The following is a 25,429-nucleotide window of genomic DNA, read 5'->3' as shown; positions in this document are numbered from 1 at the left end:
ATATGTCTACAGAAAAAGCTTTGTACAAGGATGTTCATAGTATTTTTATTCATAGTAGCCAAAAAGTGGAAACAGCTCCAATGCTGATCAATAGAAAAACTGATAAACTGCGGTTTATTCATATAATGAGATACTACCCAGCAAAAAACTACTGATAGTATGCAACAATGGAAATAAATCTCAAAAATACTATGCTGAGCAAAAGAAGCAATGGCTCCTTTGGTCCTAAATTGAATGGGCATTCATCAGTTTCATTATAAGTGGCCTTATAATATGATTTAACAATGGTCATCCCTGCTTCTTCCCTGACACATACACTGAAACACTTAATTCCTATGGTCTAAGGAATATGTACAAGGTGAGAAAGCAGAGATGGAAAGTCTAGACAAATCTATTACAAAATAAGTAAAAGGAAGGAGAGATATAGGATAGTAAGTAGAGAGGAACTGAGGTTGAGGGAGATTTTTTTGTTATGCTTTGCTTTGTTTTACTCTTGAGGGCATGTTTGTTTTTGAATACAGATGGAAATTTGAGTTGGTCTAAATAGTAAGTAGAAGTAACCAGCACAAAGTGAGGAGGTGAAGACACAGGAAAAAAAAAAAAAACAGAAAATGATTGAGGTTTCCAAGTAGATAGGAAGGGACAGAATTCAGTGTACACTTGAAGGAATAATCATAGCAGACTACCTATTTCACTTCAGCAGACAAGAGGAAAAATGATGAGTAAAAATATATGTAAGTTTCGAGGCTTGGCTGCCGAAAGCAGAGGGAGCTCTAAGTGGTAGCTCTCCTTTCACCATGAATTAGGAAGCAAGGTTATCTCTTAAGAGTGAAACGGAAGGTGGGAAGTTTGGAGATTTGAGAGTGCAGAGGCTGGAATTTCTGTTGTGGAGAAATGGAAAGAGGTGTCTCGGGAAAACCGGATTAATGAGAAACACTAAGAGACCACATTAATTTGGTAACCATGAATCCACAGTAGCAGCAAGCTACATGATTGCAAATAATATATTTCTGAGTGTTCAGCTGTGCATTGCTGGTCTAGGGAAGGGGTAGAGGCTGGATTAAGCAAAGTTTTGTTTTTCCTGGACAGGCATAACAGAAGGGCAGTAGGGCAAGAAGATTAGGGTACTATAAAAAGTGGGTGAAATGATGTACCATGGAGTTTAAAGATAGAGAAAGAAGTGGAGACAGTGAGGATTTAAGAGTTAAGCAGAAAATAGATTGATTTTTGGACTTAAGGATTTGTGTGAGGTCCAATAACCAAAGTCTTCTTTTACTCTAGAAGAACTAAAGGTTATTAATAGCAAGTGTGAGGTGATTGGTGTTATTATCGGGATGAAGCACGTTAGTCACCCATCATGGAGGGTGACTAAAATGACAGAAAAACAATATGGCAGATAAGGAAACAAGAGACCAGAATAATATATACTTCATACATATGAATAGTGAAGGTACTCAGGAGGGTGGAAAGATTTGGGGTAGGATGGAAAGAAAACTCTAAGTTAGGGAGACTCTGTGACCTGAATGTCCACAGATAACAGCAAAGAAGAGAGGTAAAGGGCACTACAGTCTAATGGAATGAACCACAAAGGAGCTGTTTTTTTTTTGTTTCATTTGTCATTCTATATGCATGGAAAAAGAAATGATCTGGAAGTGGTGATAAGGAAATGAAAAGATAACAACCAAAATCTTGATCCATGGGTATGTGGAGGGTTAAAGAAAGAACAGTTTCCACTGAAGAAAGCTTCAGGGAAATGGTGTCTCTGAGAAGAATAAGGTTTCAATTAATGCCAAGAGGTAAAAGTAATAATCAATTGCTTGAGAATGGATGGGGTTCAAGAGGGACATAAAGAAAAATATAGGAACATAAGGAAACAGCAAAAGAGTGGTCCATGAAAAACAAAAACAAAAACAAAATAATGGGGAGCATAAGTGTTAAGGGGAGGAAAAATGGCCAAATAGGTCATCTTAAAAAGTGAATGAATATAACACGAATGTGTAATATCTCGAACCAGCTTAACTCATAACTGCATGGAGTACTCAGGCCTCCCTCTCAGGAGGCAGCTGTGGCCTGGGTAAAATGGGGAGATCCCAGTCCCTGTGGAAAGGGTCAGCTGCCCAGAACTGAGCATCTCAGTTCCAGAGGAAAAGGCTCGGGTTTCCTGTTTCAAACAGGAAACCATAAAAGGGTATTGTGCAGTGAGGTAACCAAATCAGACACTTTCTAATGATATTAGAAAGACTGGAAGGTTTGAACATAATTAATAAGTTTTAAAAAAAATTTAGTTATGTTCAAAGGCAATCCACTAAGGAAGGAATGCAGCAAATAGAAAGGAAGTGATGTTTTGGTGTTTGACTTTTAGAATTTGGGAACATGCTGGATGGGGGTATGAGGCAAAGGAAGAGCTGAAGATGACTATGCTTTTAAACTGAGTCATAACTAAAATACAAAGTCCCAGGTCTTATTCTTCAGAGACACCCGGTCAGAAATGTCGGGGTGGGTCCAAGGAAGCTGCATTTTAAACAAGCACCAGCTCCCTGCCGCAGTTTTCAGACTCAGGTGGTTCATGGCCTATACTTGCAAAATACTGGATTAGCGAGATGGTAATGTCATTAACAGAAATAGGTAATATAGCGGGAGAAGAAGGTATGGGCTAGGCGATGAGGATAGAGTAGTAGTATAAATCCACACCATAAAATGTTTAAAATTGCTGTAAGAAAACAATGCACTTGTTTTTCCTGAAACCTAATAGAATTAGTTAATCCAAACATTATTGTATCACAAATTCCCAGGTCTTCAAAAAAAAAATACCTACAAATATTTTACTTACTTTTATTTTAATGCCTTTTTAATTCACAGATTGTTGTGTCATCTGGACACATGGCATACTTGAAAACAACACATTAAATTTATACTGCCCAGAATAGACAAAAAGCTGCCTGCATGTACCATCAGCAACGCTCATCATTTGGGGGCGGGGGAGTTACATTAGCTGGGTCCCATGGAATTATTTTTTAAAATTCTGAACCTCGCATAAATATCAAAGGAATAGGCACTTCAAATCTGACAGGGAGAGGATTTCTCTCTGGACCATGTTCCTAAGCAGAAAAATGATCATTATGATTTGCAGGGTTTAAATTCAGCAAAACGGGAAATGCACTTCAGTTAATTTCTCGTATTACATTTGCAAAAGATAATTAAGCTAGGATTGGCCTATGATATAACTTTTAATAGTTAATTAAAAAGTCATAAACTATACTCTTTCAAATAAGGTTTTTTTTAATTGTAAACTGCACTTTCAAAAAGTTTTTATAGGTTACAATAATATGGTACCAAATAAATAAAACTCCAGACCCTGTTTTTACTACTACAAAATGCTGATAAAAGAAGAGACACATATCCAACCATGTAAAAAGAGCAAAGGCACCTACAGTTCTAGTATAAAATCAGTAAGTCAGGCAACGTGTACACTGCATGCTAAGAGCTACTAACAGTCAAGAGGAATGAGAGGAACCAAGGCTATGTTTGGCTTCAGGGACTCAAGCAGAGAAAAGGCAGTTTCATATCTTTGACCTTTGACCAACACAGCTTCAGACTATTTTTCTTGAAGAGACAAAGAGTAATTAAAAATAGGGTTCTAGCTCTAAAGGTCACAAACTTTGATTTTTCAATACTTATAATCCCTTTAAATGAGGGGTTATTTTAAGGGAATTTTATGAAACCCAAGATTGTTTCAATTATCATATCAATAACAAAAAAACTGTATTCCAACCAGATGCTACCAAAAACTGGTAGCTAAAAGATGAGGGAAAACAATAAGCTCTAAATGCAAACATCTCAGATGGCATCTATTCTTATCTCTGAAATTCCTAAGTAAACAGATGTATATCTATTTTATCATAATTCCTCAATATGAACTCCCTTACCTTGGTTCTGAAGTAACATTAGCAAATTCTTATTCAGAGCTTTCAATAAGTTACCTGAGACAAAGGTTTACTAGCAAAAAGTACATTTTTTATGTTTAGCCCAAAATAATATATATCTGTGTAGATGAAGTATTCTGATTCACTCTTAATCTATCAAAATCACTATTTATAACCAAGCTTGGCTTATTTTAAAGTTAAAATTTTTATTTTTCTTAATTTACATGTATTTTACATTGAAGTAAACGTGAACCAAGTTCCCAAAATGTGGTAGTTTTAGGACAAGTTTTCTGCAAAGCTTTACTGAATCTCCACATGTGTCTTGTCAATCTCTGAGAGGACTTGAAACTATGTTTCCAATGTTACTTGTCCAACTTTTCAAATTTTGCACATTATCATCCCATAAAACCTCTGTTTCATGTAAAGTTTGTTGAATTAAAGGGATTATTGGAAAGCTGATTTAGAAGGATTATAAGGGAAGGGAATAAGCATCTGGTTAATGAATAAAAGATATCAAGAACTGGTTAAGAGACATGCTTATCAATCAGCTCCCCAGCTTCAGATGTGAAAGGAATATTTGAGGAAAAGAAAATCCTTAACAAGCTAGATCAGATATATAATAAGCTATTTTGAAAAATACAAATACACACTATAAGGACATTATGAGAGTGAAAAATCATAAGCCAATCACAATTATGAAGAGAAATATAAAAATCCTAAATATAATATTATAAACTAAATCCAGTATGTATAATCATAATAACAAAATTCACCATGAAGAAGCTGGACCAATAACAAAAATGGAAGGATAGTTTAATATTAGATAACACATTAATAATATTCTGCATGTAACTGTTTAAAGAAGAGAAAAAAATGAAAGTCCTCAATCAATAGATGCAAAAATAAAAGTTACATCTACTACCCATTGATTCTTAAAGAGAAGAGAGAAAGAAAATAAGGAAGAGTTGGGTGGGAGCAGGGGAGAAAGGGAGGGAGGAAACAGGAATAGAAAAGAACTTTCTCACTGTGCTTTATAAACAGGCAAACAGATAAAGATTATCCTTAATAGTGAAAATCATAAACAAGACAAATATAGTCATTGTACTGAGAAATCCAGGTAATATAGTGAGACAAGGGGAGAAAGGATGCAGGGATTGGAAAGAAAAAAAAAAACAAAATTTATTATTCACAAATAATATGACTGGGAAGACAGAAAGGAAACTACAGGCAAATTATTAGATTGTGTGCAACATTCTTTACAAGGGCTCAGCAAGGCTACTGTATATTAAATCTAGGTACAAAGATCATAATTACTATAACAGTAAAATCTATAAAATACCTATAAATACTATGAATACCTCTAAAATGCATGCAAGATCACTTACAGAACTTTTTAAAGAGAACAGATTACTGTAATAAAATAAGAGCAGTAACTAATGAGTATTTTGGGGAGTGATGTAGCAATATCTAGTAAAATTTAAGATATGCATTCACCAGAATCATCAATTCCTCTGCTAGTTATATGAATTAGAAAAACAATTCTATATTTACATGCACAAAAACACTAGAAAGAATGTTCAGTGCAACATTTTTAATAACATCAAAAAAAAGAAAAAAGCCCTGCATGTACATCACAATTTATTCATCAATGAAATATAAGGCAGTAAAACATATGGACAAAATACATGTGTTAATACATTTATATAACATTTTAAAACATTCAAATCAATAGCTAATATTATTTAGGTAAAATATATACAATATTATATATATGTATATTCATGCTTCCTAATAATAAACACCAAAACACCAAATTCTTTAGTTATTTGGTGGGAATGAGGAAGGAAGATAAAAATTGAGATAGTTTGCACAGAGGTATTTAATTATATCTGTTGATAGCATATAGTTGCGGCTTGTCTTTTTACCCAGGCTGAAAATACCTGTTTCAAATGGAGTTTTAAGATAATTTTGTTTATTGGACTTATGATATATTTCTGTTTATATCTACTATCATGCAATTTGTTCTTTATTTGTTCCATCTGTTCTTTTCCTTGTTCTTCTTTACCTGCCTCTTTGGGATTAATTGAACATTTTTTTAATATTCTATCTTCACTTTTAATTTATTAGTTATTCCTCTTTGTTTTACATTTTCAGTGGTTACTCCAGAATTTATAACCCACATATATAACTAATCACAGTCTATCTTCAAATAACATTCTACTACTTAACATAGTATAAGGCCTTGCAACAGTACACTCCAAGTCATAGTTAATATGTTTGCTTTAAACAAGCATCTTTTAAAAAATTTATGAAATGAGAAAAATACATTTTATACTTATCAACATATTTACTATTTCCAGTTATCTTTATTCCTTGTATAGATTGAGGTTTCATTTTCATTTTTCCTAAAGGACTATCTTTAATATTGCTTGTAATGCAAGTGTTTCGGCAACAAATTCTCTAAGATTTTTTTAAAGTATTTTTTTGTGTTTCACTTTTGAAGAATATTTTTGCTGGGTATAGAGTTCTAGGGTCACAATATTTTCTTTCAGTCTTCTGGCTGGCATAGTTTTGATGAACACTCTTCAAATTCACCATTTTTTCTTTGTTTCATATTCCTCCCCTGATCTAGCTAATTTAGAAGATTTCTTAAATCCTTATTTTCAGCAATTTGATGTGTTTTGGTGTCTGTCTAATTTTTTTTTTTTTATCCTTGTTAGGATTCCTTGAGTTCTTAGATCTGTGAGTTTAAAGTTTTCATCAAATTTTAAAATTTTTCTGCCATGATTTCTACAAATATTTTTCTGCCCCCCACTTTCTAGGACTTAAGCTACATATATATTTGGCTACTTCATATTGTCTCATAAGTCACTGAGACTCTGTGGGTTTTTGGTTGTTTGTTTTAATTTTAAGCAATCATTTTCTCTCTATTTTCCATTTGGGGCTGATTTTCTTACAATATGTCCAAACTGATCTTGTCTTCTACAGTGTCTAATCTATTAATATCATACAGTAAAATTTTTAATTCATAAACTGTATTTTCTATCACTAGAACTTCCTTTGATTCTTTCTAATACCTTCCATTTTGTTCATGTTTTGTCTATGTTCTAATACCTTCCATTTTGTTCATGTTTTGTCTATTTTCATGTTTCCCACCAAAAATTTAAAAATATTCATAATAACTAATTAAATTCCTTGCTGGTAGGTCCACCAAATCTGTCATTTATGAGTCTCTTTCTATTGACTATTTTTTATCCTGGTTGTGGAGCACATTTTCCTGCACTTTGACATGTCTAGTAATTTTTATTGGATGATGAACATTATAAATGTTACATTGTTGAGTATCTGGATATCATTTTCTTCCTTTGAAACATTTTGGGTTTTTTTTTAGGGGGAGGGGAGGATGGGAAAGCAGTTAAGTTACAAATCAGTTTGATCAGGGTTTTGTTTTTGTTTTTGTTTTTTTGTGGTATGCAGGCCTCTCTGTTGTGGCCTCTCCCGTGTGGACCACAGGCTCCAGATGCACAGGCTCAGCAGCCATGGCTCACAGGCCTAGCTGCCCCATGGCATGTGGGATCTTCCTGGACTGGGGCACAAACCTGTGTCCCCTGCATCGGCAGGCGGACTCTCAACCACTGCACCACCAGGGAAGCTCTGATCAGGTTTTATTTAAGTTTTTCTAGGCTGGGTCTGGACAGCCTTCACTCAGATCAGTCCTACTTCTAAGGCATTATAATCTCTAGGGTCCCACTAAATGCCCTACTTGACCATGAAGTCCTTCCATTCTGACTGGCCAAAGCTCTAATCTCCCCACTCTGTGTAAGCTCTCATAATTGTTCAATTTAACACACCCTTCCCATGCTATGCCCAGCCAAATGGAGTTACATACTACACATGTATGGCATAGCACACAATAAAGTTGCAAGGGAACCCCTATGTAGATTTCTGAAATGCTCTGACTGCATAGCTCCCTCCAGAACTCTGCCCCACCATATATAGCCCACTCAGCTTCTCCAAACTCCAATCCATATCAGCTAAATTCAGTGAGGTGGCTGGGTTCTGTTTGGGTTCCTCCTCTCTATACCCACAAGCAGGAAATTAATTCCAGGAAGAAATCCAGTGCTCACCGTTTTCCTTCTCTTAGGAATCACAATTCTACTGTCTGTTGTCCAATGTTTAAAATTGTTGAAATATACCAGTTTGTTATTGATAGTTGTTTAAAGCAGGCAAAGTGTGGCCCATATTCCTCCACCATGGCCATAAGATGAAGCTTTCAATTTGTAATTTTATTTCTTACTCTTGGGGGTGAGACATAGATATTTATAACATTGTTATATAACATTTCATTTGATAATGAAATATTTCATTATAAAACAGATAATATGCTTTTCATGTACAATTGACAATGAAAATGTACTTGAATTATACAAACTTAGATTGGTTTGTTTGTTCACTCAATCAACCACAAAATTTAGAGAGCTATTATTTTCTTCATAGTTAGAATTTTCCAAAAGTCAATCAAAATATAGTCCCAGAGATTAATATTTGAGGTTAGTTTGAAAGAAAAAAAAAATCTGGGACAAACATGGTAGTTAAAACCACAGAACTTAACTAAAAGACATATGAATATACCTCAATTTTTGAATGAGAATGGTAGTATTAAAGCCATGGAACTTACCTTAAATATATAAAAGGAAGGATCTGAGTATAAACAATAGTTTATTTAGTACAACAGAATCAGAAGAAACCTCAGAGATTAAATACATCTATTTGTTCTTAACCTTTATACCTTGGACAGTCCAACAAGCCTTATCAGAGAACCTGGGTTCAATCCTACCCTGATCCTAATAATAATAACAAAAAATAAATAATAACAAAATCTTTGTATAAGAAGACCATGTAAATGTTAATCTGAATTCTGCTGTTACAGTAATGGTGTGAAAATTAGACAATTGGCTTTTGTAAAGAATATTGACCTGGTTGAATACTCATATTTGAAAAGTAACACATCCACAAGATCAATGCCTTTCGGTATAACTCTAGGACTCAATTAACAATGGATATCCAAAGGAATGATATCTATTGCTTCTCACATTAATTATGCTTGAGTATTTCACCATCTATTAACAAATAAACTATCTAAATTTTGAAAAGACTATCTGATGACCAAGGAGACGATGTTATCTAAAAATTAAACTTCATAAACATTTAGTGAGTTTTAACTGTGACATAGGTACTATTAAAGGCCCATTTACATATTATAAGGAATCTTTAAAGAAATTGACCAGATGCAATCACTACATGTCATTCTATGTTAGACCCAATTTATGTACTTCTGCAGATTCACTGCCTCCTGGATCTTCAATCACTTACCCAATAGCACCAGCCATTAATCTCAACTAATCTTCAAATACCACTGGCTGACTTGGCTTCCTCTGGGGGTGAAGGTGAAGGTACAGCTTCCAACACTACCTCCACAGCTACAGCAGTACCTACACCTAGACCCATAGGAAGCTTGGCTCCTCCTGCCACTTCCAAATCCCAAGCCCCATAGCACAACAACAATCTGAAAAGTACAGGGATAGTAACAAACCATGAGGTGAGCTTTGACCAATGAAAAATAAGAGATAGGCAGATGCTGGCAGATAAATTACTTTCTTCTGCTCAACCCAACTAATTGGTTCTATACAGCCGGCCTGGAGAAGTCCCACATGACCACACAAAAGTCTACATTTTCTCTCGCACCTATGGCCAGCTTAGTAATCACCTTGTATTTGTTTTTCCTCCTTATCTAAAGTTTTTCTTTCTTCCATTTTTCACTCACTCTTGTCCCCCTAGTATTGCACTCAAGGTTAAGCTGTGCCTCAGAATCTGTTGTCTGGGGAACGTGTGATAATATATATATAATTCATTACTCTATTTCTGCCCCATCAATTCCTAAATACATTACAGCTTTTTGCAATTAACTGTGTTTTCTCAAAACAGTTTTGAATGTCCAAAAGAGACCCAGAATAACTCTCCCTAGGAATTCATTAGCTGCTTTTTAAAAGTAGAAATCTCAATGTGTGGTCCTATGTCTCACCTGTTCTAAACACAGATAAGAAGAAAACTATGATAATGCAGCAGAGATGTAGGAAGTAAAATGTTAGATGTAAACACAAAAATTTTAAGTGAGCAGAGCGAGAAAGACCTGGTATTAGCTACAAAAATAATGAGGTAATCCTAGAGCACACCGTCGATTAAAAGTTATCCATACACTCATATTGATAAGTAATGACTACATCAAATGTGATTGGTAGAATTCTAAGATGACCTCCAATATGGTCTTCTTTGTAAATCTCTTCCCCTCCTTAAGTGTGGGTGGAATCTGTGATTATGATAAAATATAACTCCTGTGATTATGCTACATTAACAGCAAAGGGGTTTCACATATGAGCATTTTAAATCTTGGTCTAGAGGTCAAAGCCAGAGAAGTCAGAGAAATTCAAAGTCAAAGGAATTCTGTGTATAAGAAATTCTCCATTGATGGAGGGGGCTATGTGGCAAAAAATAAGGCTGACCTGAAATAGATCAGTTAGCTGAGAAGGAAATGAGGACTTCAGTCCTACAACCAGAAGAAACTAAATCCTGCCAAGAACATATAAGAGGTTAAAAGTGGATTCTTTCACAGAGCCTTGAACAGCCTGGTTGGCATTTGATTTCAGGTTTGTAAGACCCTGAGCAGAAAATCCATTCAGGCCATGTTGGACTTCTGACCCACAAAATTGTGAGCTAATAAATGGTTGTTGTTGCAAGACACTAAGTTTATGGTAATTTGTTATGCATCAATAGAAAACTAATACATACCTGGAAATTAATTATCTAATATCTAGTTTATTGAATCAGTTAAACATAGCCATGTTAGTTATTATTAGTAATTATTTTATTTATTGTTTGTTTGTTTTTTGTTTTTATGGCTGTGCCACACAGCTTACAGGATCTTAGTTCCCCAACCAGTGGTCGAACCTGGTCCCCACAGTGAAAACGCCAAGTCCTAACCATTGGACCACCAGGGAATTCCCAGTAATTATTTTTAAAGATAAAAGAATGTGTAGGGCTTCCCTGGTGGTGCAGTGGTTGAGAGTCCGCCTGCCGATGCAGGGGACACGGGTTCGTGCCCTGGTTCGGGAAGATCCCACATGCCGCGGAGTGGCTGGGCCCGTGAGCCATGGCCGCTGAGCCTGCGCGTCTGGAGCCTGTGCTCCGCAACGGGAGAGGCCACAACAGTGAGAGGCCCACATACCGCAAAAATAAATAAATAAATAATGTGTCACGTTTGTTAGATCCTTCCTAAACTACATTCTTATTAAGAAATTAAAGTGTCATTATATTTAGAATCAATTTTTATTCACTATAAAATGGCATTACTACTCTACAAGTTTTCTCTCTCTCCCACTGGTCAATTTTCAAGTGTTAATTAAATCCTCCTTCACATAAGCTAACATTTTACCTTGGAATCAGGTCCTCTAGAAGGATATTTCAAAAAGAGAGGGTGATTATTGTGAGCAGTTTGCTATTTTCCCCATAAACTGATAGAATAATGATCACTGATGTTCAAAATGAAAGGCTGCAAGCCTGGGAAACACATAAATACTTTCTGAATTAAAATTTCAATTATTTTAATATAGTTTATAAATATATTTTATTTCACTTTTTTTATACACTACTACTTCTATATGACTAAACACAACATCTCCTTCAGCCATATCATATAATAAAAGAATGTATTTTATTTCTGCCCTAGCTCTTTGTATTTGAACTTATGTGAGATTTAGATGTATAAGGTACTGATTGAAAGAACACCCTTTATTATTTTTATTTATAAATAAATTATTTATTTATTTTATTATATTTCTTTATCTTTATTATTTTTATTATTTTCAAAGAATTTGAGAAATATATACTTTGGATCTCCTGGCTAAAGAAATAGAAAATGAATATAGACAACCCCAGGTCACAGGATCCTTAAATGCTCACTCATAGGGTATCCATCGGGAACATGCAGCAATAATAATAAAACCAGGAATAGTAAGGTGAAAGACTTTTGTTTGCAGTTTCATACCTTTTGTAGAATCACTTGCTTTGTTACATGGTGAGAGTACAGAATAATAGAATGCTGGCAGCTTTCACTAAGTGTTTCAAGTCAATTTGTTTATTTTGAGAATTCCATTTAAATTTTTACTAAACCCACATTAGGCAAACACTCATGCAAGGAAAAAATGGCATTTGTACAATGAACTAACATACTAGAGTGAAAAGCATTCCTTACAAAAAGATAGGGAGAGAGGTGACACACAAACAAAGAGTTCACATATTCTTCACTTAACATTTTTAACTGTGATTATCATTATAAAGAATAAAGGGAGGTGTGGAATAAACTGAACTGATAAAATCTATTAAAGTTACTCATGTTCTATGTGGTTAAAGAGAGAGATTGATTATTTTATGAATCAAAGATTGAAGTTTAAAGGGTTTATTCAGAAAACAGCCAGAAACTCTCTGGAAATAAACTGTTTACTACTAATAATGGTTGGGGTTTTGTAAATTTAAGCAATATGCTGGTTTTCATGATATTAAATTAAATAGTTTAATTGTGAGTGCTGATAAACACTAAAAACTTTTAAATAAAAGTTTCAGCTTTAATTATTAAAAAGGAAAAATATATGTCTGACATAATCATAATTTGCATAATATTTCATATTCAAGAAGGTAATCTTTATGAAAATAGTGGGGCTTGCTTTAACTTGACAAGCAAGCTGTGTAAGTTATGTCCACTTAAATCAATAATCACATTTATTCACAATAAATCAATATATCTATTGATAAAATATCCTTCTTTATGGAAAATTTTGTACATGTGGGTACATAATAAGAACACATATAAACAAAGATTATGTGTGTGTATAAGCTTAGATATTCATTCTATGTCAACACATGCCCAAAAAGATAGCTCTAAGTATTAAGTTTAGAGAATAAAATATAATTAATTTTCTATTAAATTATAAAAGAAAGTTTCTAAAACATGTTCAGAGAAAAATAGCAGCATTTATAATTGAAAATAGAAACAAAGAATAGAAAATAAGAAAGAAAAACATATCTTACAAAAAATAATATAACTATAAAAAAAGAACAGAAAAAGTTGATTTCCCAGTAAAACATATACTCACTCTGGGCAGAAAGAAAATGACTAACATATCAAAATGGACAGTTAGAAAATAGTTTGTTTAATAATAAAGGCTAACTCAGTGAAAATCTACTATACTTCCTAGAATACTTTGATGATAGGAAAAAGATGAGTAAATTATTTCTCAAGTGTGATGTATCTAGGAAATAGATCAGTGAAACAAAAAGAGTAATATCATCACAGCATACAAACAGAAAATTCACATATAGAAGCAAAAAATCACAGTTTACATTGCATTCATGTTTAAAATCAAACATCACTTTTTCACATTCTGAAGATTACCCCCCCCCAAATATGGAAAGAAAAACAAGCCAGGGCTTTAATATAATATTTTTTTCAACCTGGAACAGCTGCAAAAAACAAATCTTGCTGGAGATAAGCTTGGTTATAAATATCAACATTCCCTTTAAATAAGGGAGTCCAGTTTTCATACCATCTGCCTCTTTCTAAAAGGGAAAAAGATATGAAAATCATAAACCAGGGCATTCTCTTTCAAATAAGGCATTTAGAAATGAACACAGTGAAAAGGCTGTGAACTGTTCTGAGTCCCTGCCTTTAAACTTGCCTTGTTTAGTTCAGATCAGAAAATGGGATTTTATGAAAGTAAACAACTCTTAGTGCATGAATAAACTGATGAAGCAATTAAAAAAGAAAAATATAGTTTTCCAAATTTTTCACATTATTGGCCATAATCACAATCTCTGGTTGGTCCAAAATTCTCCCTAATGAATCATATTCCTTACTGCTTATTTTTTAACTACATTTGTCACTTTTGTTACCTTTACTTTTTCCAAAACTTTTTTACAGCCTGTTCCAAAGACTTTCATGTTATCTCATTCAGTACAAAAGTCTAGTTCCTAACAGAACTGGACTTTTAATACAGATTATATCCTCTGCAAAAATCTTTCCTATGCCTCTCTCAATACAGTGGTCTTTTCATACTTGAGTTTCGATTTTATCTTAAAACCTTTATTCATCTTTTGCCCTTAATTATTTTTCATTCTTTGTTAATGACCTTGTGATTAAACATTTTAATTTTTCACTGTACCACATCATTACTACTTCAATAATGAAGTTCATAAACTATATCCATTTTTTAACTCCTTAAAGCATACACAAGAAAGAATAGATGTAAGATGGTCTACCAAGTAGTTACGGAGTGGTATACTAGAGACAGCTACATAAAAGAATATCCAGTATAGTAATACTGAGACCACTTGAGAGAAAATAGAAGAAACATAGAACAGAGAAAATGGCATCCTTTACTTTAACAATATATGTAAATGTTTAGTCAATTCCCTGAATTATAGAGGTAGAATTCTGAGAAGCTACTAAAACAAAAGCACCTAGGGAGCTTTGGCATTATTCATTCTCATTCTCATGTTTATTCTTTCCCTTCCTCTTTTTCTCATACACACATAAACATACCCCTATATATTGCAAACAAAAAGACGACGACTGAATCTTTAATCATGGCATCTGCAGTTATTTTGGTGCTAAAATGCACTTAAATGTGTTCTTCATAGGAAAAATATGTCCTAAGACTTCACTTTCATTCTGTTTAAGCCATGGAGCACTTAGTTCTGTAATTAAATAAAATAAAGTTATTTTACAAATGACATTTGTTTTCTTGGAATGCTGCATCTTCAGTGTGTAAGGAGGGAGGAAAGGGAGAGATTTCAAAGTAATGGTCAATAATATTTAAAATAAATAACCATATTATAGCAATCAATATTCACCTTTTTTATGAACAAGTATATGATCAGTGTTGCAAAAGAAAAGTTATTTTTACCTTAGACCTATCAACTATTACTTTTAAAATGTTAAAAAGCTCTTTTCATATTAAATTTAGTCTATTGCTTATTTTCTGACTTCCCTCCACTAGGATGTAGTACCACAATTGTTTGTACACTAAATAATCTCAAACTATTAGAACACTGTGGACATAGTAGACACTCAGTATATTTTTGAGTAGATATATTTTTCAGAAGACTGTTACGTTAACTTAAAACATCCACGTTTTATGCTTAATTATTATAAACTTAATTTAAAAATGCTTTGAGTTTTAAAATATTACTATAAGTTCTCTATCTTTTATAAGAATATGAGCCTGATAAAGTATGGGTTAACTCTTCCCTGCTTTAACTCGTTTCCTTTCTGGTTCTGTTACTTTTTAGTTGTTTACAAAGCTAAGCTCATTTATCATTTTTTAAAATCAGTACAGTAAGAATTCCTATCTCATGTGGCTGCTGTAAGCATTAAATTAAATAGCTAGTTCATTTAAAGTACGTGACATGGTGCTTCTCACATAGTAAGTGCTCAATAAATGTTGTTAGTATTATTACATCATTCTGGCTTAATCAGTTACTCATTGTTGAGGCACCTTACAGTCCAAATAGGTTTTTTTAGACAAAAAAATAATAATAACCTGAACTTGATGACCTCACATTCATTTAAAAAGTCAATGAGATACAAAAAGAAAAGAATGGTCTCATAATATGTATCTTATGTGTAACTTAATTACATATAAATTGTACTCTAACCATCTTCTATAATCAGCTAAGTGGTTTCAGCAAAAGTATCTTTGGATAACTTTTAAAATGCCAAATTACATATGCTGTCTTCTTGTTAGTGTGTTGAAAACTTTGAAGAAATAGATTATCACTTAAATGTTTACAGTATATGTACATAATCAGTATGCAAAAATACTTTCTAAAATGGAAGGCTTCTGAACAACAACAAAAATCTTAAACACTAGTCCCCATTTTTTAAACTAACAACTGAATCTCTTATCTTTGTCAGAAATCTCCAATTATTCTCCACTAAGAAAAGAATCTTCTCAGTTCAACACTTCCACGACTTCTTTGATATTCTCTTATCAGGAGTTCAGGAGTTGTAAACTCTTGATGCTATTTCTAAGTCGATATGTCACAATTTCTCTCATATATCCACCACGTGCATTGGGCAGGTCGGTATGGTTCTTTCTACTAGAGCAGTAGTCTGACATTAGATAAAACTGGTTCTGTCAATGACCAGACTTGAATTTGCAGTAATAAATTTAGCATCCCAAATATTTAAAATAACCATGGGTTTAACATACAATGGCAAACAAGAAATGCAATTTCAGAATATCTTTAAATTATAGTACATTCCAATGTCTTCCAAAAAACTTTAAGAAAAATATAATAAGTATTCCAATCACTTCTCTATTTTCTTTTTGAAAATTAAACTTCACTATAACATTATAGTATTTTATTTCAGTCTATCATAAAAAATGATTTTATAAAAGCACTGGATAACTACCTCACTAATTTTAGAAAATTTTCCTCTATTATAAAATGATTGGGTCTTCATTATCACATTAGCCAAAATTTGGGAGCAGGGGATAGGTTATATATCATGGGCCCCTCTAATGGAAATAGCATACACAAATTTATTTAAAATGTTTATTTTCAAATTATTGCTGAACTCTAAACAGTTTAAAGAAAAACGCAACTGAACTTCCCAAAGCAATTTTTGCTGTAAAATGTGTAATCTGATATTTTACAAGTACAGAACACTACCCAGCAACTTCTCAGCCCCAAGGTGATCCCATCTCCCATTTGACTCAGTAGCCATTCCAGCTTGCAGGGCTCTCCTGAAACCCATCTTCGTTTCAATCTGGGCACATGAGCTTGTTTACCAAATCACAAAGAAAACATAGATCTTTAGGTAATGCCAACTGACTTTGCAAGCTTACTCTCACTCTCTCACACACAGCAACATACACATTTACACACACACTAAACAAAAATCCACATACACATGCTCAGGCACAAACACTGCCAGTGTAAGAAGTATCCTACTTCCTCTGTGCCCTGGAGTCCGCCCCATAAACACTTTCCTGCCTTTTTACCTTTTGTTCTCCTCCTTTTCATCTCCTCTGTCATTGTCTTTATCCAGGGTCTCACCAGCATTCCTGCATTAGTATCATAATTGGTCTTACTGTCTCCAGTTTTTCCTCCCCTCAAAGCCATCCCCCACACTGATTCCAGAATAATATCTCACATGAAAACTCTAATTCAAAAAGATACCTGCACCCCAGTGTTCATAGCAGCACTATTTACAATAGCCAAGACATGGAAGCAACCTAAATGTCCATCGACACATGAATAAAGAAGATGTAGTATACATATACAATGGAATAATACTTAGCCATAAAAAGAATGAAATAATGTCATTTGTAGCAACATGGATGGACCTAGAGATTACCATACTAAGTGAAGCAAGTCAGACAGAGAAAGACAAATATCATATGATATCACTTACATGTGGAATCTAATAAAAATGATACAAATATGGGATTAACATATACTATACTACTATATATATATACTACTATATATAAAATAAACAACAAGGACCTACTATATAGCACAGGGAACTATATTAATATCTTGTTATAATCTTTAATGGAAAAAAATCTGAAAAAGTATATATATATATATATACACACACATATATATGTATATATACATATATATATAAAATCACTTTGCTGTACACCTGAAACTAACACAACATTGTAAATCAACTATACTTCAATAAAAACAAAAAAAACAAACAAAAACAGGAATAATCTCTCACAAATTAAATTTAATCAAGAAATTCCTCTGAGGTATATTATATCATTCAATGCTCCCTAAGTCCTTTAGGATAGAGCTCTAATTCCATAGTGTGCTATAATCTAACCCCTGTTTTCCCACTAATCTCTTTATCTGTCTTTATCCCACGCATGCACTATACCCCAACTACTTTTAACTACGTGTAGTTTTCTGAAATGATCATAATATGTAACAGCTTACTGGGTTTGCCCATGCCCTTCCTTTCTCTGAAAATGCTTTCAAACACTTCTTTACGTGGGTATCTTATACTCCTTTAAAACAGTAGAAAGGATGGTAGTCATTAATTCTGTTCACATATCTTCCAATTTTCCTATACTCCTTTAAAACAGTAGAAAGGCATGGTAGTCATTAATTCTGTTCACATATCTTCCAATTTTCCTTTCCCTTTGCATAGAGGCCAGTATTGTACTTCACAGTCCCCCACTTGAAATAAAGCAATTTGCTTTGACCACTGAAACTCTATATGCCAGTGCATAACTAGCCACTCTTTCTTCTCACTTCTGCAGTGATCATGGAAGTACATTCAGAAGAAGTCTTCAATGTCTTTGGTCACTGTGAGTCCCTACCAATCCAATCTGGACATGTAGTCTGGGTGAGAAATAAATATTTGTTGTGTTAAGATTGGGAGAATGGGATTGACTTGTACACTGCTATATTAAAAATAGATAACCAACAAGGACCTACTGTATAGTGGAAGGGAACTCTGCTCAGTGTTCTGTAATAACCTAAATGGGAAAAGAATTTGAAAAAGAATAGATACATGTACATGTATAACTGAAGCACTTTGCTGTACACCTGAAACTAACACAACATTATTAACCAACTATGCTCCAATATAAAATAAAAATTTTAAAAAGAAAGATACTGAGCTTTGGGCTTTTTTGTTCCTACAGCATAACCTAGGCTATTTGAGTGATTCAAAGGGTTACATTTTTCAGGAAGACTTTCATGAGCCCAACACAGTCTGATTAAATGTTGCTTCCCCAAGTAATGATAATGTTCTGTTCATACTGCTGCAATTTCTACCTCCCTTCAAAGTGTACTTCTGAGGGCAGGAACTGTGTATTTCATTCCTTATCCTCACCAACTAGCACTGCTCATGGTAAGTCCTTAAAAAATATTTTCTAAATTAAGCATTCATTCATTCACTCATCAAAGGCCAGGGACTACTCTGGTGGCTAGAATAAAACCAGAGCAAACAAAACCCCTTGCCCTCATAGGAATAACTAATATTCTTGCAAATGATAATGACAGTAAGCAAGACAAGTATAAAATACGTAGTTTATTAGATAAGATAAATGCTAAGTAGAAAACACAGAGCAGGGATATTTTGGATGGTGACCACGTAAAACCTCATTTAGAAAGCGACCTTTTAATAACAATCCAAAAGAAAGTAAATAAATTGGTCATGCAGATATCAGGGAGAAAGCAATTCAGTAGAGAAAATAATGGAAAAACCCTGAGATGGGAACACGCCTGTCATTTTCAAATAACAACAAGGGAGACAGTATGGCTAAGCAAGTGAGTAGTTAGGGATGGGATTAGAGAGGTAACAAGGAGCCAGGTCTTGCAGAGACATACAGACCAGTTTCAAAGCTTTAGCTTTTGTCTTGAGTGAAATGGGGAGCTATTGAAGAGTTCTAATTAGAATGAGGGGTGGAAGAAGAGAGTAGAAGATAGGGTCACAGATATAATGGGGGCCCATTTTCTTCCATTTTATAACATATTTCCTCTCTCCACAAAACATGTGAGACATAGATATACCAATTAATCAAGAAAGATTTAAAGTAATGTTGAATAATAGATATTTTATGATGATCTTAATTTGTTCATTACTTACTATGCAGGGACATTGATTTTAACCAATATATAATTATCAACATATAGTTATATATCAAAGTATCATAGTGTATCAAACATCAAGAGAGATCAAATATTTAATGTGGCAACAAATTCTCATAGACAATTAATAATACTAAATGATTTAACAAATTAATCAGATAAAATTTTATAGTTTTATGGATCTTGCTTCATTTTCTTGGATTTACCCAAAATCATAAAATAAATACAAGTAAAAACATTTCCCCATTGTAATCCTGCCTCCCATAAAAAAGAACTAATTCCAAACTCAAGTTCATTGCCAAAAACAAACAAACCAAAACAAGAAAATCAAAGTGAAAGAAAACAAACCACAAGTCAAAACACCTTTTGCCAAATGTTAAATCAAATAAACACACCTTGTGCTGTGTCCTTGAGGCTGCCAAGTCTTAACTCCGGAGAGATGTCAAGGGGTAAGATGTTTCTAAAGGCAAGACCTTTACTGAGGAAGCTGCGCTCGCACTCCTGGAAGATTCAACTCCAGATACCAATAATAATACTCTTGGTTGCTTTTTCTTACTGGAATCCAAAACAGAGTATATGGAAATATTAAATGGATGATCTCCAGTTCCTTAACGTCCACAAAATAAAATCACTGTGGTAGCATTTTCCAAGTTGTGGTTTGTGGTTTGCTAACTCTGTTATATGTTCATTCAAATTAAGTTTCTATGGCCATGTATGCTTGAAAAACATTGCATACTATTCCCCCTTTACACAAGGTACACTTTCATAAAAAAGCTCTGAGAAGTCCTATAATAGAAAAGCCTATTTAAATTTACTTGACCCAATGTGTCCTAAATTTATTTAAGTAAAGACCCCCTTCCACTGTAATAAATAGTAACACTATTTCTGCAGATCACACTTGAAGAATGGTTCATTGTATAGTGATTATCTGAAAAGTACTAAGAGATGTTTCCACTATATTTTAGACTTAAATATGAATGTAGAGACTAATTTTAATTTATTTTCTGTTATTGCAATTTGTAGAGTTGACCTATAAATATATTTATTCAACCATAATTGTTAAGTACATGTTACTTTCTAAACCAAATGCCAATTAAAAAGCAACAAGGAAAACATTCAAATAATGTATGGTTTATTCATTTTTGTTCAAAGAATATTTATTAAATACTTATTATGTGCCAGGCACTGAACTTATCTCTAGCTTTATGCCACAATTGCTCTCACATAGATAAGAGTATCAAATTTAAGTGGTTCCAAACTGCTGTCTAACAATAATAATCAACATAAAATTTAACTCAAAGTATTTGAGAATACAAGTTTTACTAATTGTAATTATATCATTAAAAATAGCTTGCAGAGGTGGCCAAGATGGTGGAGTAGGAAGACCATGAACTCACCTGGAGTTCAACGGACACACCAAAATTACAACTACTTACAGAGCAATTCTCCATGAGAACAACATGAAGACTAGCATATAGGATTTTCCACAACTAAACATATAAAGAAGGGACCACAAGAAGATGAATAGGAGAGGCAGAGATGTGGTATAGTCAGCACACTTCCTCAGGTTGTCAAACGACAAATGAAAAAATATTAAAATCTTAGAGTTCCTCCCCAAGAAATAAGAGGCCTGAGCCCCACACTAAGCTCCCTAGCCTAGGGGTCCTGCACCAGGAAGACAAATCCTCAAATGTCTGGCTTTGAAAACCAGCAAGTCTTATGTTTGGGAGGGCCAGACAGCTATAGGAAACAAACCCTCTGCTCTGAAAGGGCATGTACAAAACTTCACATGTTCTGAATCCCAGCACAGAAGCAGTAGTCTGAGAGGAACCTGGGTCAAACCCACTTGCTGATCTTGGAGAGCCTCCCAGAGAGGCAGGAGGTAACTGGGACTCCCCATGGGGATGGAGCAGCTGGCAACAACCATTTCTGGGAGCTCATTCTACAGCAATACCACCAGCATTGTCAATCCCCATTTTGGAATCCTCCCTCAAGCCATCAGTGGGATAGCAACAGACCCATGCCTCCCTGGACTGTGTGGACAGCTGCCCAGAGACTTGGCCATGCTCTCTAGCAGGCCAGTGCCAGCTCAGTGCCCACCTGGACCAGGCAAACAGCCATGCTAGTACTCAGCCCCACACATCAGCAGGCGAGCAGCAGTCCTATTTCCCCCAGGCTGTATAACCAACTGCATGGGGAGCTCATTCCATCCCCTATCAGGCCTGCAACAACCACACAACATGTGGCTTCGCAGCCAACTGGGTTGGGGCCAGCCTCACCTACCAGCATGACCATGGTAGTCAGCCCTGCCACAACAGAGGGCACATGCAGCCCATGTATGGGACACCCCTAAGACATATAGTTCTGGTGACCAGAGGGAAACATGCTGCTGGGCTACATAGGATATCTCTTACATAAGGCCACTTCTCCGAGATGAAGAAACATAATTGACTGATCTAACATGTAGAAATAAACACAGAGAACTGGGAAAAATGAGGCAACAGAGAAATATGTCCCAAATGAAGGAACAAGTTGAATCTCAGAAAAAGACCTAAACAAAGGGGAGATAAGTAATCTACCCAATAAAGAGTTCAAGGTAATGATTATAAATATGCTCACCAAATGCAGGAGGAGAATGGATGAACACAATGAGAAGTTCAACAAAGAGCTAGAAAATATAAAGAAGAAACAAAGATTACAATAACTGCAATAAAAAAAAATTTACTAGAAGAAATCAATAGTAGATTAGATACAGAGGAACACATCAGCAATCTGGAAGATAGACTACTGGAAATTACCCAAGCCGAACAGAAAAAAAAAAAAAATTTTAAAAATTAGGATAGTCTAACAGATCTCTTGGACAACATCAAGCAAACTGACATTCACATTATAGGAGTCACAGAATAAAGAGAAGAAAGAGCAGATAACTTATTTAAAGAAATAATAGCTGAAAAGTCCCTAACTTGGGGAAGGAAGCAGACATCCAAGTCCAGGAAGCACAGAGATTCCAAAACAAGATGAACACAAGAAGGTTCATGCCAAGACACTTTATAAATAAAATAGCAAAAATTAATGATAACAAAGGATATTAAAAGCAGCAAGTTAAAAGCAACAAGTTATATATAAGGGAACTCCCATAAGGTTATTAAAAGCAGCAAGTTATGTATAAGGGAACTCCCATAAGGCTATCAGCTGACTTTTAGCAGAAACTCTGAAGTCAAGAAGGTAGTGGCACAATATATTTTAAATGATGAAAGGGAAAAACCTACAACTAAAAATACTCTGGCATGGCTTTCATTCGGATTTCATAGAGAGATCAAAAGTTTTACAGACAGGCAAAAGCTAAAAGATTTCAGCACCACCAAACCAGTTCTAAAAGATATATTAAAGGGACTCCTTTAATCAGAAAAGAAAAGGCCACAACTAGAAATATGAAACTTATGAAAGGAAAAAAAAATCTCACTGATAAAGGCAAACATACAGTAAATCAACCACTTATAAAGTAGGAAGATTAAAAGACAAAAGTAGTAAAATCATCTATATCCACAATAAATAGTTAAGGGACACAAAAACAAAAATATAATATCAAAAACATTAAACATGGTGGTGGGGGAATAAAAATACAAGGCGGTTAGAATGCCTTCAAACTTAAGAGATCATCAACTTAAAATAATCACACACATACATACACAAAACATATGTGTATATATATGTATATAGGTTGTTATATATGAACCACAGGGTAACCACAAATCAAAAACCTAAAATAGATACCAACACAAAAAAAGAGAAAGGAATCTAAACATAACACTAAGATAGCCATCAAATCAACAGGGAAGCAAAAGAAGAAAGGAGAAAAAAAAAAAACAAACTACAGAAACAACCCCAAAACAATTAACAAAATGGCAATAAGTACATGCATATCAAGAATTGCTTTAAATTTAAATGGACTTAATGCTCCAATCAAAAGACATAGAGTAACTGAATGGATTAAAAAATTAAGATTCATACATATGCTTTCTACAAGAGTCATTACAGTTCTAAAGACACACAGAGACTGAAAGTAAGGAAATGCAAAAAAAGTACTCTATGAAAATTGAAACAAAAAAGACTGAGGTAGCACTGATAGACAAAATAGATTTTAAAACAAAAACTGTAATAAGAAACAAAGTATGATATGACATAATGATAATGGGATCAACCCAACAGGAAGATATAACAATTGTAAATATAAATGCACCCAATATGGGAGCACCTAAATAAATAAAGCAAGTATTAACCACTATGAAGGGTGAAACTTACAGTAATACAGTAGCAGAAGACTTTAACACCTCACTTATATTAAAGGACAGATCATTCGGACAGAAAATCAGTAAAAAAACCACTGGCCTTAAATGACACATTAGAGCAGATGAAATTAATAGATACATATAAAATATTCCATCCCCAAACAATAGAATACACATTTATTTTCAAGTGCACATGGGTCATTCTCCATAATAGATCACATCCTAGGCCACAAAATAAGTCTTCATAAATTTAAGAAGACTAAAATCATATCAAGCATCTTTTTCCATCAAACACTATGAAACTAGAAATCAATTACAAGAAAAAAAAAACTACAGAAAACACAAGCATGGTGGAAGCTAAACAAATCAATCAGTAATAGAGGAAAAACCAATCAGTAATAGAGGAAATCAAATGAAGTAAAAAAATACTCGAAGACAAACAAAAATGGAAACACAGCAATCCAAAATCTGTGGGATGCAGAAAAAGTAGTTCTAAGATGGAAGTTGACAGTGATACAAGCCTACCTCAGGAAACAAAAGAATCTGAAAGAAACAATCTGGTCTTGCACCTAAAGTGATAGAAAATAAAGAACTAAGAAAATCCAAAGTTAGTAGAAGGAAAGAAATAACAAAGATCAGAGCAGACATAAATAAAACAGAGACTTAACAAAAAAAAAAGAGGGAGAGAGAGAAAAGTTCAATAAAACTAAGGGTTAGTTTTTTGAAAAGATCAACAAAATGGATGAACCATTAGACAGACTCATCAAGGAAAACAGAGAGGGCCCAAATAAATAAAATGAAAAATGAAAAAGGAGATGTTACAACTGACACCACAGAAATACAAAGGCTCATAAGAGATTACTACAACCAATTATGTGCCAACCTAGAAGAAATGAATAAATTTCTAGAAATGTACAATCTCCCAAGACTTGATCAGGAAGAATTTAGAAAATATTGGGTTGGCCAAAAAGTTTGTTTGGGTTTTTCTGTAAGACGTATGGGAAAACATACATCTTTTTCTGCAAGATGTAATGGAAAAACCCGAATGAACTTTTTGGCCAACCGAATATGAAGACCCCAATTACAAGTAATGAAATTCAGTCATTAATAAATAAATTAATATTTACTCAATAATTAATTAACAAATTCAATCAGTAATTTTAAAAAGTATTCTTAACAAAGTCCAGGCCCAGATGGCTTCATAGATGAATTCTACCAAATATTTAAAGAGTTAACATTGATCCTTCTCAAACTATTTGGAAAATTGAAGAGGAAGGAACACTTCCAAACTCATCTTACATGGCTAACATCACCCTGAATACCAAAACCAGAAAAAGGGACCACAAAAAAGAAAATTACAGGCCGACACCACTGATAAACATATATGCAAAAATCCTCAAAAAAATATTAACAAATCAAACAATACATTAAAAGAATCATACACCATGATCGAATGGGATTTATCGCAGTGACACAAGACAATTCAAT

General features: G+C 34.0%; 1 protein-coding gene across 2 annotated transcripts in view; it reads right to left on the bottom strand.

The window, feature by feature from the left end:
* The window catches only part of TRIQK (triple QxxK/R motif containing), a 96,871-nt gene that overhangs the window by 59,854 nt on the left and 11,588 nt on the right, over positions 1–25,429 (bottom strand). For both annotated transcript variants that reach the window (XM_030760089.2, XM_022584808.2), the window contains exon 2: positions 20,048–20,207. The gene's annotated coding sequence lies outside the window, so the exon portion shown is untranslated. The remainder of the gene's footprint in view (positions 1–20,047; positions 20,208–25,429) is intronic.

The sequence above is a fragment of the Delphinapterus leucas genome, chromosome 17 (assembly GCF_059928025.1).
Source record: "Delphinapterus leucas isolate spDelLeu-1000000601 "Yukka" chromosome 17, BTC_Dleu_Yukka2, whole genome shotgun sequence".
NCBI classification, from domain to species: domain Eukaryota; kingdom Metazoa; phylum Chordata; class Mammalia; order Artiodactyla; family Monodontidae; genus Delphinapterus; species Delphinapterus leucas.
Note: the sequence above shows the minus strand (reverse complement) of the source record. Positions and strands in the feature narration are given on the sequence as shown.